Here is a 15,609-nt window from a genome sequence, read left to right as displayed (position 1 = left end):
TGCAGTCTCTCTCATCTCAGCCACTGGAGCTTGTAACTCCTCCAGAGTTGTCATAGGTCTCTTGGTGGCCTCCCTCACGAGTCCCCTTCTTGCACAGTCACTCAGTTTTTGAGGACGGCCTGGTCTAGGCAGATTTACAGCTGTGCCATATTCTTTTCATTTTTTGATAATTGATATAACTGCAACTCCAAGGGATATTCAGTGACTTGGATATTTTCTTGTTTCTTGTTTCCATCTCCTGACTTGTGCTTTTCAATAACCCTTTCACAGAGTTGCTTGGTGTGTTCTTTTGTCTTCATGGTGCAGTTTTTACTAGGATACTGGATTGCCAGCAATTAAAACACTCTGACTGCACACAGGTCTTCAAAAACAGATCATTTAATTATGTGACTTCTTAAACCAATTGGCTGCACCACTGATGATTTGGTGTGTCATATTAAAGGAGGCGAATGCTTATGAAATCAATTAGTTTGTGTTTTACATTTGTAATTAATTTAGATCACTTTGTAGAGATCTGTTTTCACTTTGACCCAAAAGAGTCTTTTTCTCTTGATCAGTGTCAAAAAGACCAAATTAAATCCCCCATAATTCAATGCTGTAAAGCAATAAAAAGTGAAAACTTCCAAGCGAAATGAATACACGTATGCAGAAGGCTAGATACTGGCCAAGTAATTAAAAGTAATTAGTGGAGGTAGTTAAGAAAGAACTGGGGATGTCAAAAAAACTGCAGACAACAGTTAACCTTGAAAATCTACACCTTTCAATAGAGCAAAAAGAGAACTAACAAACAATCTGAAGGTAATCGAAAAAATAATTATGTAGGATTATTTTCGTTTTGAAAATCACTATAATGTGAACATGAACTAAGGCGAATACACAGCAGCAATGAGGCTGATGGAACCAAGACAGGATCAGGCTCTGAGAACGGTGGTGCACGAGGTGCTGGGGCACAGACCACAAACTCCTGCAACACCATGAGCATCTTGGCCTGGCAGAGAGGGAGAAAAGGAGTTGAGGTTACCCACAGCACTATATTAGAGGGGATAGCCAGTGTTCAAAATGAGAATTGCCTGCCTTCTATGGCAGTGGACACTTTAACATACCATTTTCTCAAATCAATCACCCAGCCTAAAAGGAGGAAGCCTGCAGTTTTTGAGCTGACTTCACTCCTGGACACTGTATGGCTCAACGTCAGATCCTACTACTCCAATAATTTCTAATTAGTATTCATCCACCAACAATTCTAAATGGACCAAAATGCAGTCCCAAACAGTCTCTGCACAACTAGTTCTCCAGCCCTATGCATGTGCAATTTAACTCCTTTCTCTTGTTACGTACAGGTAACCCTGTAAATGGATCAGCAGCAATAAAAGACAGCTGGAGTCAGGTTTTGCTGTTAACAAATTACTAGTAACTACCAAATATAGTAACTTAAACCAGGTAAACCAAGAGTTAGCAGTGTTATGCATATACAGGTGTAAAAATAAAGTTCCCAAACTAATTCAAACTCAGGTGGCAAGAATTACACTCTTACGATGGTATGTAAGAAAGTTCAGTTCAATCCCCAGGTTAATTAATGTGAGATATCTGTAATCCAAAGGCGAATGTTGTGAGGAGGCAATTACGTCGATATTCCACAGATTCCACGACAGCAATACAAAATAACAATAGTGGTAGGTTTTATCTCTGAAGTTGTTCCACCACACACGAAGTATCACCAACAGTGATCTTCACAAATATCCTTTCAACACAAGAGGTACCACAGCCGAATCCAGCTATGGGACATCTCAAAGCGGTGGCCACAGGACACTCAAACAGAATCCACGTAGGGATTATCACCAACAGTAGCTTACCACAAAGGGGACTATCTTCCAGGGAAAACTACCACCCAGGCAAGGGTAGACATACCGGTAGATTCCACAAGGTTACTCCAACCACACAACGTGATAGTCACTTATCCAATTCCGTCACATACTAAGTAACTCCAACAGTGATTTGCCACAGGGGTGCCTTCTTCAATGAAATACCACACCCAGACATGGGTAAACACACATTGTATTCACAAAGGTTTCCCCCTCACCAGAGAACCCACTCCTGTGGATTAAGTATGTGTCAATCACACGTTCATATTTGAATGGAAACAAACTCACCCTTACAGGCTACTTGGAGGGAGACCAAACAGTGATCTCTATGTCACTAGGTATCTTCTATTTTAAACCTTCCTCTCCTCTCCACAAATTTCTTCCAGTTGCAACACTTGGGAGAGTCATTTATCAATACTCTGGATTGAACTCAACTCACCCCTTTGGGCTACTGAAAGTTTAAACCAGCGACCCACTCACTGGTATCTTCCATTGACCGAATCCACCTCGACTCCGGCTGTGTGTGTTTCTGTATATTCAACACAAGCCGCACAAAAAATGTAAACATTCAATGTCCGTCAAATAACTCCACCTCTCTCACCATAGCAAGTCAGAAGCCAACAGCAGCAGTCAGTGTGCTTGAGTCAGTCTCAATCTCTCGCCATCTTAAAGTGACAGTCAAAAAATGAACCCTAGGGGTATATAACACCTCCCCCAAGCGAGAAAATTTTGATCTTTTATTCTCCGCAATTTTGTAAATTACAGAGTATAAAGCAATACATATGTGATTACCATCTAGTACATTACAGAAGTGAATACAAAAACTAAAACTAAATCTGCAGATGCTGGAAATTCAAGCAACACACACAAAATGCCGGTGGAATGCAGCAAGGCCAGGCAGCATCTATAGGAAGAAGTACAGTCAACATTTCGGGCTGAGACCCTTCGTCAGGACTAACTGAAAGAAAAAAATAGTAAGAGATTTGAAAGTGGGAGGGGGAGGGAGAGATCCGAAATGATAGGAGAAGACAGAGGGGGAGGGATGAAGCTAAGAGCTGGAAAGGCCATTGGCAAAAGGGATACACAGCTTGAGAAGGCAGAGCATCATGGGGCGGGAGGTCTAGGGAGAAAGAAAGGGAGAGGGGAGCGCCAGAGGGAGATGGGAGACCAGGCAATAAGTGATTGTGAGAGGGGCAGGGAGAGAAAAGGGGGGGGGGGGGAAGGGGGTAATAAATAAATAAATAAATAGATAGATAGATAGATAGATAGATAGATAGATAGATAGATAGATAAGGGATGGGATAAGAAGGGGAGGAGGTGCATTAACTGAAGTAAGAGAAATCAATGCTCATGCCATCAGGTTGGAGGTTACCCAGACGGAATATAAGGTGTTGTTCCTCCAACCTGAGTGTGGCTTCATCTTGACAGTAAAGGAGGCCGTGGATAGAAACATCAGAATGGGAATAGGACGTGGAATTAAAATCTGTCCCATCCCCTTCTCGCAATTCCTCCATCTCTGCCACATCTGCTCTCAGGATGAGGCTTTTTATTCTAGGACGTAGGATATGTCTTTCTTTTTCAAACAAAGGGGCATCCCTTCTTCCGCCATCAACTCTGTTCTCAAACACTTCTTTCCCATTTCACACACATCTGCTCTCACCTCATCTGCCCACCACCCCCACTCAGAATAGGGTTCCCCTTGTCCTCACCTACCACCCAATCAGCCTCCGGGTGCAACATATAATTCTCCATAACTTCCATCCCCTCCAACGGGATCCCACTATCAAGCACATCTTTCCTCCCCTCCTTTCTGATTTCTGCAGGGATTGCTCCCTACACGACTCCCTTGTCCATTCGTCCGCCCCAGCCCTTCCCACCGATCACCCTCCTGGCACTTATCCTTGTAAGCGGAACAAGTGCTACACCTGCCCTTACACTTCCTCCCTCACCACCATTCAGGGCCACAGACAGTCCTTCCAGGTGAGGTGACACTTCACCTGTGAGTCGGCTGGTGTGGTATACTGCGTCCGGTGCTCCCAGTGTGGCCTTCTATATATTGGTGAGACCCGACGCAGACTGGGAGACCGTTTGGCTGAACACCTACGCTCTATCCATCAGATCTCCCAGTGATCACACATTTTAATTCCACGTCCCATTCCCATTCTGATTTGTCTATCCATGGCCTCCTCTACTGTCAAGATGAAGCCACACTCGGGTTGGAGGAACAACACCTTATATTCCATCTGGGTAGCCTCCAACCTGATGGCATGAGCATTGTTTTCTCTAACTTCTGTTAATGCCCCTCCTCCCCTTCTTACCTCATCCCTTATTTATTGATTGATTTATTTATTACCCCCCCCCCGTTTCTCTCTCTCCTTTTTTTCTCTCTCTGCCCCTCTCACAATCACTCCTTGCCTGCTCTCCATCTTCCTCTGGTGCTCCCCTCCCCCTTTCTTTCTCCCTAGGCCTCCTGTCCCATGATCCTTTCCCTTCTCCAGCTCTGTATCCCTTTTGCCAATCAAATTTCCAGCTCTTGGCTTTATCCTTCCCCCTCCTGTCTTCTCCTATCATTTCGGATTTCCCCCTCCCCCTCCCACTTTCAAATCTCTTACTATCTTTTCTTTCAGTTAGTCCTGACAAAGGGTCTCGGCCCAAAACATCGACTGTACTTCTTCCTATAGATGCTGCCTGGCCTGCTGCGTTCCACCAGCATTGTGTGTGTTGCTTATACAGATACTAGTTTCTATTTCATTAACTTAACATTCTAAACTTAACATCCAGTCTATCTGCCATGATATTGTCTTCACCTATCACATGCTTTAGTACAAAAAAAATCAATTTCTTGCAAAACCAGATCCTGTTGTATTCAAAACAGCGTTTGGTCAACCATTTTCCCTTTTCCACTTCAAAGCAGAACACTTAGCCATCACGTGATCAGCTTGCTTACCAGCTCAAATAGGTACTCCACAGACTGCCTGAACTTTACCCTGCACAGGCGCCAACTCATCACTATTGTTTACCTTGAAAAAAGTTCCAAACAAGTCATTAGTTCCATTTTCAAGATCTCTGGTCGCAGATTGTCCCTCTTGGTCAAAACAACACTGCCCTTTGTTTTGAGAAGTCTCCAAACCCTGTCTCTCCAAATCACAAACTTAAACAACATCGCCAAGTTGTTTATTTCTAAATATCAATGCAAAATTTAACAGACTAACAGGCACTTTCTCACCTCACCACTCCCTCCAACAAGGTCAAAAGTCTTGAAACCAATCCAGACTTCAGAGAATGACTGAATTCCTTTCCAACCAAATCTGACATCTCAGGTTTTAACTGAGTTTCAACACAATGTTCAGCATCCTGCAGGTTTACAGATGCTTCAACAACCTGAACACAGGCAACTGGGACTGCCTCCTCTTCCTCGCTTTCATCACTAATCCCAGTTCAAATTCTAATTCCCCTGATCACCCCAGCTACTCTCTTGGAAGCTCTCATTCGGGATAAACTTAACCTTATGGGTTAAAGCAAACTCATCTGCTAATCTAGCAGACTCTGAAACGGTCGCAGCCTCTTTCTTCTCTAGGTATGTCCTTATTTCAGCAGGGACACATTTTTTTAATTCTTCAACCAAAATCAAATCTCTCAAGTTGTTAATATCCTCATTCGCCCCTTTTGAGGTACACCAACGATTGAAGTACACAAGTTTCTCACTGGCAAACTCCACATACGTTTGGCTCCCAGACTTCCTCAAATGTCTAAAGTATTGTCTGTACGCCTATGGAACCAACTTATAAACCTGAAGCACAGCATCTTTCACTGTATTATAATCAGCTGCCTCTGCAAGTGTTGTTACACCTGTGCCCCTCCCTCCTTTTTGAGAATCACAAGATCGCTATTAAGTCAGGTCAGGAGACCCAGGAAATGAGAGAGAGACGTTTGGAATGTCCTGGCCCCAGTGATACAAAGCCACAGAACAGGTCATTGTTTCTCGGAGACGGAATTGTGTATTGAGTACTGTACTTCATGGAAGCCCTCAGGCAACGTGGGCTGGTTGGGGGATGGCATCATTCCACCCTGGTTGACATCTGAGACCCTGTGAGTCAGGATAAAAGAGGGTCTGGGGGACAGCCCTTGACACGCACCAGGAGAAACGCTAGAAGTTCCGTGACTGCGTTTAATAGCGGTAGCTGGTGGAGGGCCCACGTGTGTCCTTTCCCGTTGCCCCGGGATTGAGGCCCTACCACAGAAGGCGGCTTAGCTAAAGAAGAGATCACCACCGACGCCATTTTGAAGGATCAACATCATAAAACGGAAAACCTGGCAAGTTCTAAACCTCCGCCTCTCTCTCCAACCAAAAGCTGCAGCTTGAATGAACTAAAGTGACTTTTATATTTCCATCGGACAATACATTATCCCATAGACAACGATAGAGCTATTTCTTATTGATTATTATTATACCCGCGCTTTTAGATTTAATATTGACGATGTATATTATCTGTATGTTTGCATTGATATTATTTTTGTGTATTTTTATCAATAAATACTGTTAAAAATAGTACCGGACTTCCGGTAAGATGGCAATTGTTTAGTTGCTCTGAACTTTTGCTCCGTCATTCTTCCTATCTTTGCACTATATGTGTCCCTTCTTAAACCTTAGTTAGGTATTTTATTAGTTCTCTTTTACCTGCCTGCGAACACATCTATCTTATAATGGCTACCAAAAGTACTAAAACTGGGCAAAAGGAAACTTCTACGGCTTTGCCGGCTGACATTCTCGCTGTTTTGGAACAACATCGACAAGATACTTTAATGGATTTTAGAAATGAATTTAGAACTTCCTTCAACCAGCTGGATTCCAAATTGGATCAGATCAATGCTAGAGTGGATGAACATGCTGAACATTTATCTTGTATTGACTCAACTTCTGAAGATTTAAAACACCGTGTTCAATATCTTGAAACTCTCTGCTCCAACCTAGAGGAGAAGAATAGTAAACTTTTTTCCAAAATGGTGGATCTTGAAAACCGGAGCAGACGTTGCAATCTATGAATTCTTGGTTTGCCAGAGGCCACCGAAAAGGGCTCTCCCGTTGAATTTTTTTCTGATTTTCTCTGTGAGATTTTTGGGAAAGAATTTCTTCCGACTCCACCTGAGCTTGAAAGGGCTCACAGGATGTATGTTCCTCGTGCAACTCTGGGTTCCATTCCACGGCCGGTAATTTTGTGCTTTCATCAATACCAGGTGAAAAACCGTTTGATTATGGAGGCACGCCGCAGAGGTACTTTTGCTTTTCAAAATACGGTCATTCGTTTTGTGGAGGATTTTGCCCCTCAGGTTCTGAAGATGCGTGCTGAGTTTAAAGGTGTAATGAAAGTGCTTTTTGATCGAGGATTCAGACCCTCTCTCCGAAATCCAGCCGATCTTCGAATTATGCTTACTACTGGAGATTATAAGTGGTTTAAATCAGTGAAGGAGGCTGAGGCATTTGTTGGAAGTCTTCCAGCCACCCCATCTTCTTCGGAACCGGCCTGACCTTCTAAAATGGTTGATAAGTACTTCTCAAAGTAAAACTATTTTTTCCGAACTCAGACTTTACTTGAGTAATTCAGACGTTATCTATTGAAACTCTAAGGGCTGTAGTCAATCTCTCCCTGGACTTGGTGCGATTTTTCTAAATAGATAATCTAAGTTTAATGCTTCCCTAAGGACTTTTAGATTGTACTTGTGTAATATATTTTATTTTTGTATAACTTTATCTGTAGAGATCTACAATTGACTCTAATTTGTTTTGGAGGTTTGGAGTTTTTATTGAAGGCCTCCCTGTTGGTTGATTCATAGTTTAAGTTTTGCTTTTTTTTCTGTAAATGGTTGATAAGTACACTCTTTGAATTTATAATTTCCCCCTTTTCTCCCTCCTTTTTTTTTCTTTTAATCTTTTATAATTTTTTGCGGGTAGGTTAGTTTTAGTTTTCTTCTGATTTTCTTTGTCTTAAGTTCTATACTTCTGTTGAAGTTCTTCCTATTTGCAATTCTGTTTTCTAGTGCATAAATTAGTTATTATTTGCTATAGTATTTATACGGAACTTTTGTTAACGACACAGAACTGGAAGTCATACTTGGGGTAATTTTTTTGGTAGAGCTAGCTGCTTTTTTAGGTAGCCGTCTAGCTTTGGGTTGCGAGGGTGGGGTGGATTCTCCAGTTCCAACACTATTCACTGTTTCTTTTGTTTTCCTTTGTCATTCAGGACATGTCTCTGTTTTGATTCTACGGATTTATGTTTACATTTTTGCTCCCAGACTGTTATTGTACTGCTTGATTTTTTATATGCCTGCTGCCTTCTATGCACTAACAATTGATAATGGTTAATACACTTAAATTTGTGAGCTGGAATGTAAAGGGATTGAATCATCCTGTTAAAAGAAGGAAGGTCTTCTCACATATTAAACAACTCAAAGCTGACATTGCTTTCCTTCAAGAAACTCATATTAGTAGTTTTGATAATTCTCGGCTTTTGTCAAAGTGGGCGGGTCAGCAATTTTCATTCATCCTTTTCCGCCAAAGCTAAGGGGGGGGGGTCTCCATCCTTATTAACTCAAATATTCCTTTTGAACTCCATAATAAGATATCTGATACAAATGGCCGTTTTATTATTGTTTCTGGTAAATTATACAATACTAAAGTTGTACTAGCAAACCTGTATGCTCCCAATTTCGATGATGTTAATTTTTTTGAATGTTTTTTCTCCTCACTACCAGATTTAAACTCATACTCTCTTATACTGGGTGGCGATTTCAATTGTTGGTTAGATCCTAATTTGGATCGATCGTCCTCTGTTACTAGACTACCTACTAAATCTGCCTTAGCTATTCAATCTTTTCTCTCTAATTATGATATCTCTGATACATGGCATTTCCTTCATCCTACTGAGAGAGATTATTCTTTTTTTTCACGTTCACCATACTTTTACTAGAATTGACTACTTTTTACTCGATAATCAACTTATTCCATTTGTCTATTCTTGTGATTATCAGAGTATACTGATTTCTGACCATGCCCCAATTACTCTGTCTTTAAATCTTCCTGGTCTCCCTCAGAGGAATAAAATTTGGCGGTTTGACTCGACTTTATTATCAGATGATGATTTTCTAAAATTTATTAAGGATCAGATAACCTTTTATTTTAACACCAATACATCATCTGAAATGTCATCCCAGATTGTCTGGGATGCCATGAAAGCATATTTGAGGGGTCAAATAATCTCCTATACAGCAAATCTTAATAGAAAGTCCTGTGCAGATCGATTAGACCTCATTAATCAGATTAAAGAATTGGATCAACTGTATGCTCAAACTAAGAATCCTGAACTATACAAGAAGCGTGTAGAACTTCAAACTAAATTTAATCTTCTGTCTGCTCAACCTGTTGAATGCCAACTTCTTGAAAGTAAGAGTCGCTTTTATATTCATGGTGACAAATCTGGTAAATTTCTAGCCAATCAGCTGAGGCGTTCCAAAGCCAAACAACATATTACAAAGATCCAGAAGGAGAATGGAGACTTAGAAATCGGATCACTTAGAAATCAATGACGCACTTAAAAATTTTTATTCTCGACTTTATTCCTCTGAATCTCTGAATGAGAATATCTCTGTTGATCATTTTTTAAATTATCTGAATATTCCTTCGCTTTCATCTGATTTTAAAGCTAAACTTAATGCGCCTATATCATCTTTTGCAATTTCTGCATTGTCTTCAGGGAAATCTCCTGGACCTGATGGGTTCCCCGTAGAATTTTATAAATCATTCTCTTCACTTCTTTCTCCTCAGTATTATCTGATTCGTTTAATTACGGTAAATTGCCACCCTCTTTTAATGAGACATCTATTATTCTTTTATTAAAAAAGGGTAAAGACCCAACAGAATGTTCCTCGTATAGGCCGATTTCTTTGCTTAATGTTGATGTTAAAATCTTGGCCAAAGTTTTGGCTTATAGATTGGAAACTGTTATTCCCTCTATTACTTCTGAGGATTAAACTGGTTTTATTAAAAACCGTCTTCCTTTTTTTAACATTCGGCATTTATTTAACATTTTATATTCACTTCCAACTGGGATTCCTGAATGTGTTATTTCCCTCGATGCGGAGAAAGCATTTGATCGTATAGAGTGGAACTACCTTTTTGCAGTTTTAGAAAAATTTGACCTCGGTCAAAGTTTTATCTCTTGGATCAAATTGCTGTATCTGTGTCCTACTGCCTCTGTTTTGACTAATTTTCAGAAATCCCAGTTATTTAACCTCAAACGCGGCACCCGTCCCTTTCTCTTTGATTTGGCTATAGAACCTTTGGCGATAGCATTTCAAAATTGTCCTGAATTGACTGGGATTTGGAGAGGGGGTGTTGAGCATAAAGTTTCTCTTTATGCTGATGACTTATTACTTTTTCTTTCAAATCCGTCTACATCCTTAACTCCAATGTTTTAACTTCTTGATCAGTTTAGCCAGATCTCTGGCTATAAACTTAATTTACATAAGAGTGAACTTTTCCCAATTAATAAAGAAGCACAAGAATTAACATTCCGTGATCTCCCTTTTAAAGTAGTTCATAATCAATTTACTTATCTTGGGATTACAGTCACAAGGAAGTTTAAAGATCTTTTTTGTGAAAATTTTGCCAATCTTTCATATACTATAAAACAGAGTCTGTTACAATGGTCACCTCTATCTATGTCTTTGGTAGGTCGTATTAATGTTGTTAAAATGTATGATCTCCCTAAACTTTAATATTTATTTCAATCAATCCCAATTTTTATTCCTAAATCTTTTTTTGATTCCTTAGACTCTATCATTTTGTCATATCTGTGGAAGAATAAGCGCTCTAGAATTAATAAAGTTCATCTCCAAAAATCTAAAAAAGAGGGTGGCATGGCTTTACCTAACTTTCGTTTATATTATTGGGCAGCCAATATACATTGCGCTACCTTTTGGTCTTTTTTCCATGGCCAACCCGAGTGCCCTAAATGGGTGGCAATGGAGTTGAGTTCCACTAAAGATTTATCTATTTCTGCACTTCTTGGCTCTGTACTCCCTAGTAGTTTGTCCAGATAAATAGTTAATCCTCTTGTTAGACACACTTTGCGTATATGGGCTCAGTTTAGGAAATTTTATGGTTTCCATGGTTTTTCCTTTTCTAGCCCTATCTTACATAATCACCTTTTTTTACCTACTACGTATGATTCAGCATTCCATGATTGGTATAGGAAGGGCATTAGACATTTTGAAGATCTTTTTATTGATAATCGCTTTACATCTTTTCAACAGCTCTCTGCTAAGTTCAATCTGCCCAATGCTCATTTTTTTAGATATCTCCAAATTAGACACTTTATTAATCCTTTAATTCCTAACTTCCCTGAAATGCCTAAGAAAAATATTATGGATTTATTTCTTCCTATTAATCCACTTGGTAAAGGTTTAATATCATTTATTCGTGATAAATTAGCAGCCTTAAGACGTGCCTCTGTGGATAAAATTAAAATAGCTTGGGAGCATGATTTAAATACCTCCTTATCTGATGAGACTTGGGACTCGATTCTCAAATCGGTTAATTCAACCTCTCTTTGTGCTCGCCATTGCCTTTTACAGTTTAAGATTGTTCATAGAGCCCATATGTCTAAATCTCAACTATCTTGATTTTACCCTAATATTAGACCTCTTTGTGATAAATGCAAAAGGGGCGAGGACTCTCTCATTCATATGTACTGGTTTTGTCCTAGCTTGGAGAAATTTTGGAAAGATGTCTTCATAATGTTATCATACATTCTGAATCACTACCTAGAACCTAACCCTTTAATTGCTCTGTTCGGTTTTTTGGGTGAGACAGATTTACGTCTGAGTTCGACTAAGTGTCGAATATTATCTTTTGCCTCTCTCATGGCTAGACGTTTAATCCTCCTTAGATGGAGAGATGTTGCCCCGCCCACGCATGCTCAATGGCTTAACGATATTATGTCCTGCCTCAACCTTGAAAAAATTCATTATTCAGTTCTTAATTCGGATATAAAGTTCCATAAGGTCTGGGGACCTTTTATTGAGTACTTTCATAACCTTCCTCTTAACTAAGGTTTTTTTCCCGGTCCCTTGCTTTCAGCTCCTTTTTTTTGGTAGTAGGCATTAATATCTTCTGTTGCTAAGTGTATTTACAGTTTTGGGGGTTTGATTGTCCTGATTTATATTCTCTATATTGTGTTGTGGTTGGTCTGGAGTTCTTTTTTTTTGTTGCGGGGCTTGGGGAGGATACTAATTTTACATGTCTTCAATTTGGGTGCTTTCTCAATTATCATTTTTTGTATTATATTATTATTGTATGTTTATTTTTGCACTGTATTAATGTTCTTCATTTTGATCTGTGTTTTTTATCTGTAGCGATGTAGAAAATGTATTTAAAAACTAATTTAAAAAAAAGTACCATCAGACTTCAACAGACCTCTCTATCTTTGCTGGTAAGTGACCCAGTTACAGGGTACGTAACAGTGTCAGGGCAGAATATGCTTGCTGAGCTTTCCCTTTAATTACACTTTGCAACAAAACAGCTCACTGGTCCTTTGGCCACTGCTGATTCTGGGCTACTTTTTCAAAATGCAGGAAGTACTTATCAACTTTTGCTTCATCAAGTGGTGGTACCAACTTAATTTCTCAACTAACACTAAACCCACCGCCGGGGTCTAACACTAGACCTCCTTGCTGCAATTTCTCTACCTTTCCAGCTCAAACCGCCTCTGTCTTTCTGCTTCGTCAGCCTCATGCTTCCTCTGCTTTTCTGCCTCTTCAGCCTTGAGCTGTTTTACTCGTAACTCAAACTCGAGCTGTTGCTGCCTTTGCTTCTCCTCAGCCTCGAACCTTAATCGTTCCATCTGATACTGGTGCTTTCAGGAAACAACTCCACTTTAAACACATCCTCAGATACATAATACTCGGCTATTGTCCTCTGCATCTGTGACCTCCTCATTGTCGATTTCACCTTAATAAGTTTCAACTTTTTAGCAATACTCAACAACTCAAACCTTCTGGTGTCCTCTAATGCCTCAGGTTGGCGTTTCTGAAAATTTATCAACATTCATTGCTGCTGATTTTCTACTCAAGCAGAACAAAAGAGATTTCCCCAAAGCAGATCGATCATTAATCAATCAATTAAGCCCCCAAACAATTTTTTTTTATTTTTTTTTAAATTTTTTTATTAACTTTTCAAAACATTTTACAAATTAAAAACCCCAAATCCCAATGAGGAACATTAAAACAGTGCAAAATTAAGCATACAATAACAATATGTTACAAAGGAAGAGAATTTAGCAAAACAAAAAGCACCTAAATTAAAGACAAGTAAGCTTAGTGTCCTCCCCAAGCCCCACAACACAAGAAAAAACAACAGCAACAACAGACCAACCACAACACAATATAGAGAGTATAAGTCAGGACAGCCAAACTCCCAGACTGTGAATACACTCAGCAACAGAGGGTAATAATGCCTTCTATCAGAAAAAAAAGGAGCTGAAAGCAAGGGACCGAAAAGAAAAAAAAACCCTAGTCAAGAAGAAGGTTATGAAAGTACCCGATAAAAGGTCCCCAGACCTTATGGAACTTTAGATCCGAATTGAGAACTGAATAATGAATTTTTTCAAGGTCCAAACAGGCCATGATGTCGTTAAGCCGTTGAGCATGAGTGGGCGGGGCAACATCTCTCCATTTGAGAAGGATCAAGTGTCTAGCCAGGAGAGAGGCAAAGGATAATATTCGGCATTTGGTCGGACCCAGACATAAATCTGTCTCGCCCCAAAAACCGAACAGAGCAATTAAGGGGTTTGGTTCTAGGTGCTGATTCAGAATACACGATAACGTAGTGAAGACATCTTTCCAGAATTTCTCCAAGCTAGGGCAGAACCAGTACATATGGATGAGAGAGGCCACGCCCCTCTTGCATTTATCACAGAGCGGACTAACGCTAGGGTAGAATTGAGATAGCTTAGATTTAGACATATCGGCTCTATGAACAATCTTAAACTGTAAAAGGCAGTGGCGAGCACAAAGAGAGGTTGAGTTAACCGATTTGAGAACTGAATCCCGGCTCTCCTCAGATAAGGAGATATTTAAATCCTGCTCCCAGGCCATTTTGATTTTATCCATGGGGGCCCGTCGTAAGGCCACTAGTTTATCTCCGATGATTGATATTAAGCCTTTACCTAGTGGGCCCAAACAATTTTAAAATGGCTGCAGACATTTGCTCATATCCCGGATGAGCCCCCAATTATGTTACGTACACGCAACCGTGCAAAAGTATCAGCAGCAAAAGCACACCTGGAGTCAGGTTTTGCTGTTAACAAATTACTAGTAACTACCAAATATAATAACTTAAACCAGATAAACCAAGAGTTAGCAGTGTTATGCATATATAGGAGTAAAATTAAAAGTTCCCAAACTCATTCAAGCTCAGGTGGCAAGAGTTACAGTCTTACGATGGTATGTAAGAAAGTTCAGTTCAATCCCCAGGATAATTAATGTGAGATATCTGTAATAAATATTTTTTAATTTTTTAATTTTAATCTATAATTTTTATACATTCATAAGTACACATTGAGATAATATAAAAGTAATAAGGCACTTAAATAGATAATTATGTGCAGTTGTAGTTCCACCTTATTAGACTAAGCAATGACAATAATTGTTAAGAAAAATAGTAATAATAGCGGATTAATAATAATTCCGTGTATCTCTTCTGAACCATTACTTCTGGTCCAAAATATTATATATAACCCTAGCTAATTACCATTGGAGGATTTTATATCCTAACTCGTTCATGTTTGCTCCTACCCCCAAACATAATTTTCGAATCCCTATGTACTTATTTACTTAATTTTTCCATATTTTTCCCCTTTCCCAAATCTTTTCCTTTATTTGTGTTAATTCCCTATTTTCAAAAAAAAGTAAACAATCGAACCAAGGGTGCTTACATTAGCAATATTACAGTGTTGATGAAAAAAAGCAGTATAAATCATTAGGAGAGCCCTCCAAAGTCTGCTCACTTTGGGGTTATAAATTCAATCCATTTATTCCAAATTTGATTAAATTTTTCTTTCTGAATTCTCAAAGAGTAGGTCATCTTTTCCATTTTAAATATTTCCAAAATAATTTCATGCCAATCTTCTAATGTAGGTGATACTGGATTTTGCCACTTTCTGGTAATTGATTTCTTACTTGCCACTAAGAGGACCTGTAGTAACTTTATGTCTTTCTTCTGATCCAAAAACAGTACATGTCCCAAATAGAGCATCTCAAAGTTCAGAGGTATCTGGGTCTTAAATACCTGACCTAAAGTTCTATGAATACCTTTCCAATATAAACTTAATTCAGGGCAATCCCAGAAAATATGGAAATGGTTTGTCTCCTTGGAGCCACACCTTCTCCAACACGTCACTTTTGTATCTTTATATTTTTCCTGATATGGGGGTCTTATAATATTTTTCCAACAGTTCTCTCCAAATCAAAGAGTTAGTCGAAGACCACTGAAAGCTGCGTATTTTTTCCCCCAAACCTCTGAAAGTACCAACTCCGCTTCTTTCTCCCACTTCTCTTTAATATACAATGTGTTTTCATTTTTAGCATGTGAGAATACATTGTATAATCGAGAAATTGATTTACTTGGCATTGAACTGTAAGCTGAATTCAGAATCTTGAAAAATTCAAATTCTACTGTTGATAAATCTGTATA

At 39.4% G+C, this 15,609-nt stretch overlaps 1 protein-coding gene across 2 annotated transcripts in view; it reads right to left on the bottom strand.

Moving 5' to 3' along the window:
- chid1 (chitinase domain containing 1) overlaps nt 1–15,609 on the bottom strand; it is a 150,007-nt gene that overhangs the window by 40,670 nt on the left and 93,728 nt on the right. The gene's annotated exons all lie outside the window — the stretch shown is intronic.

The sequence above is a fragment of the Hypanus sabinus genome, chromosome 7, assembly GCF_030144855.1.
Source record: "Hypanus sabinus isolate sHypSab1 chromosome 7, sHypSab1.hap1, whole genome shotgun sequence".
Taxonomy (NCBI): domain Eukaryota; kingdom Metazoa; phylum Chordata; class Chondrichthyes; order Myliobatiformes; family Dasyatidae; genus Hypanus; species Hypanus sabinus.
This window is presented reverse-complemented; position numbering and strand designations above follow the sequence as displayed.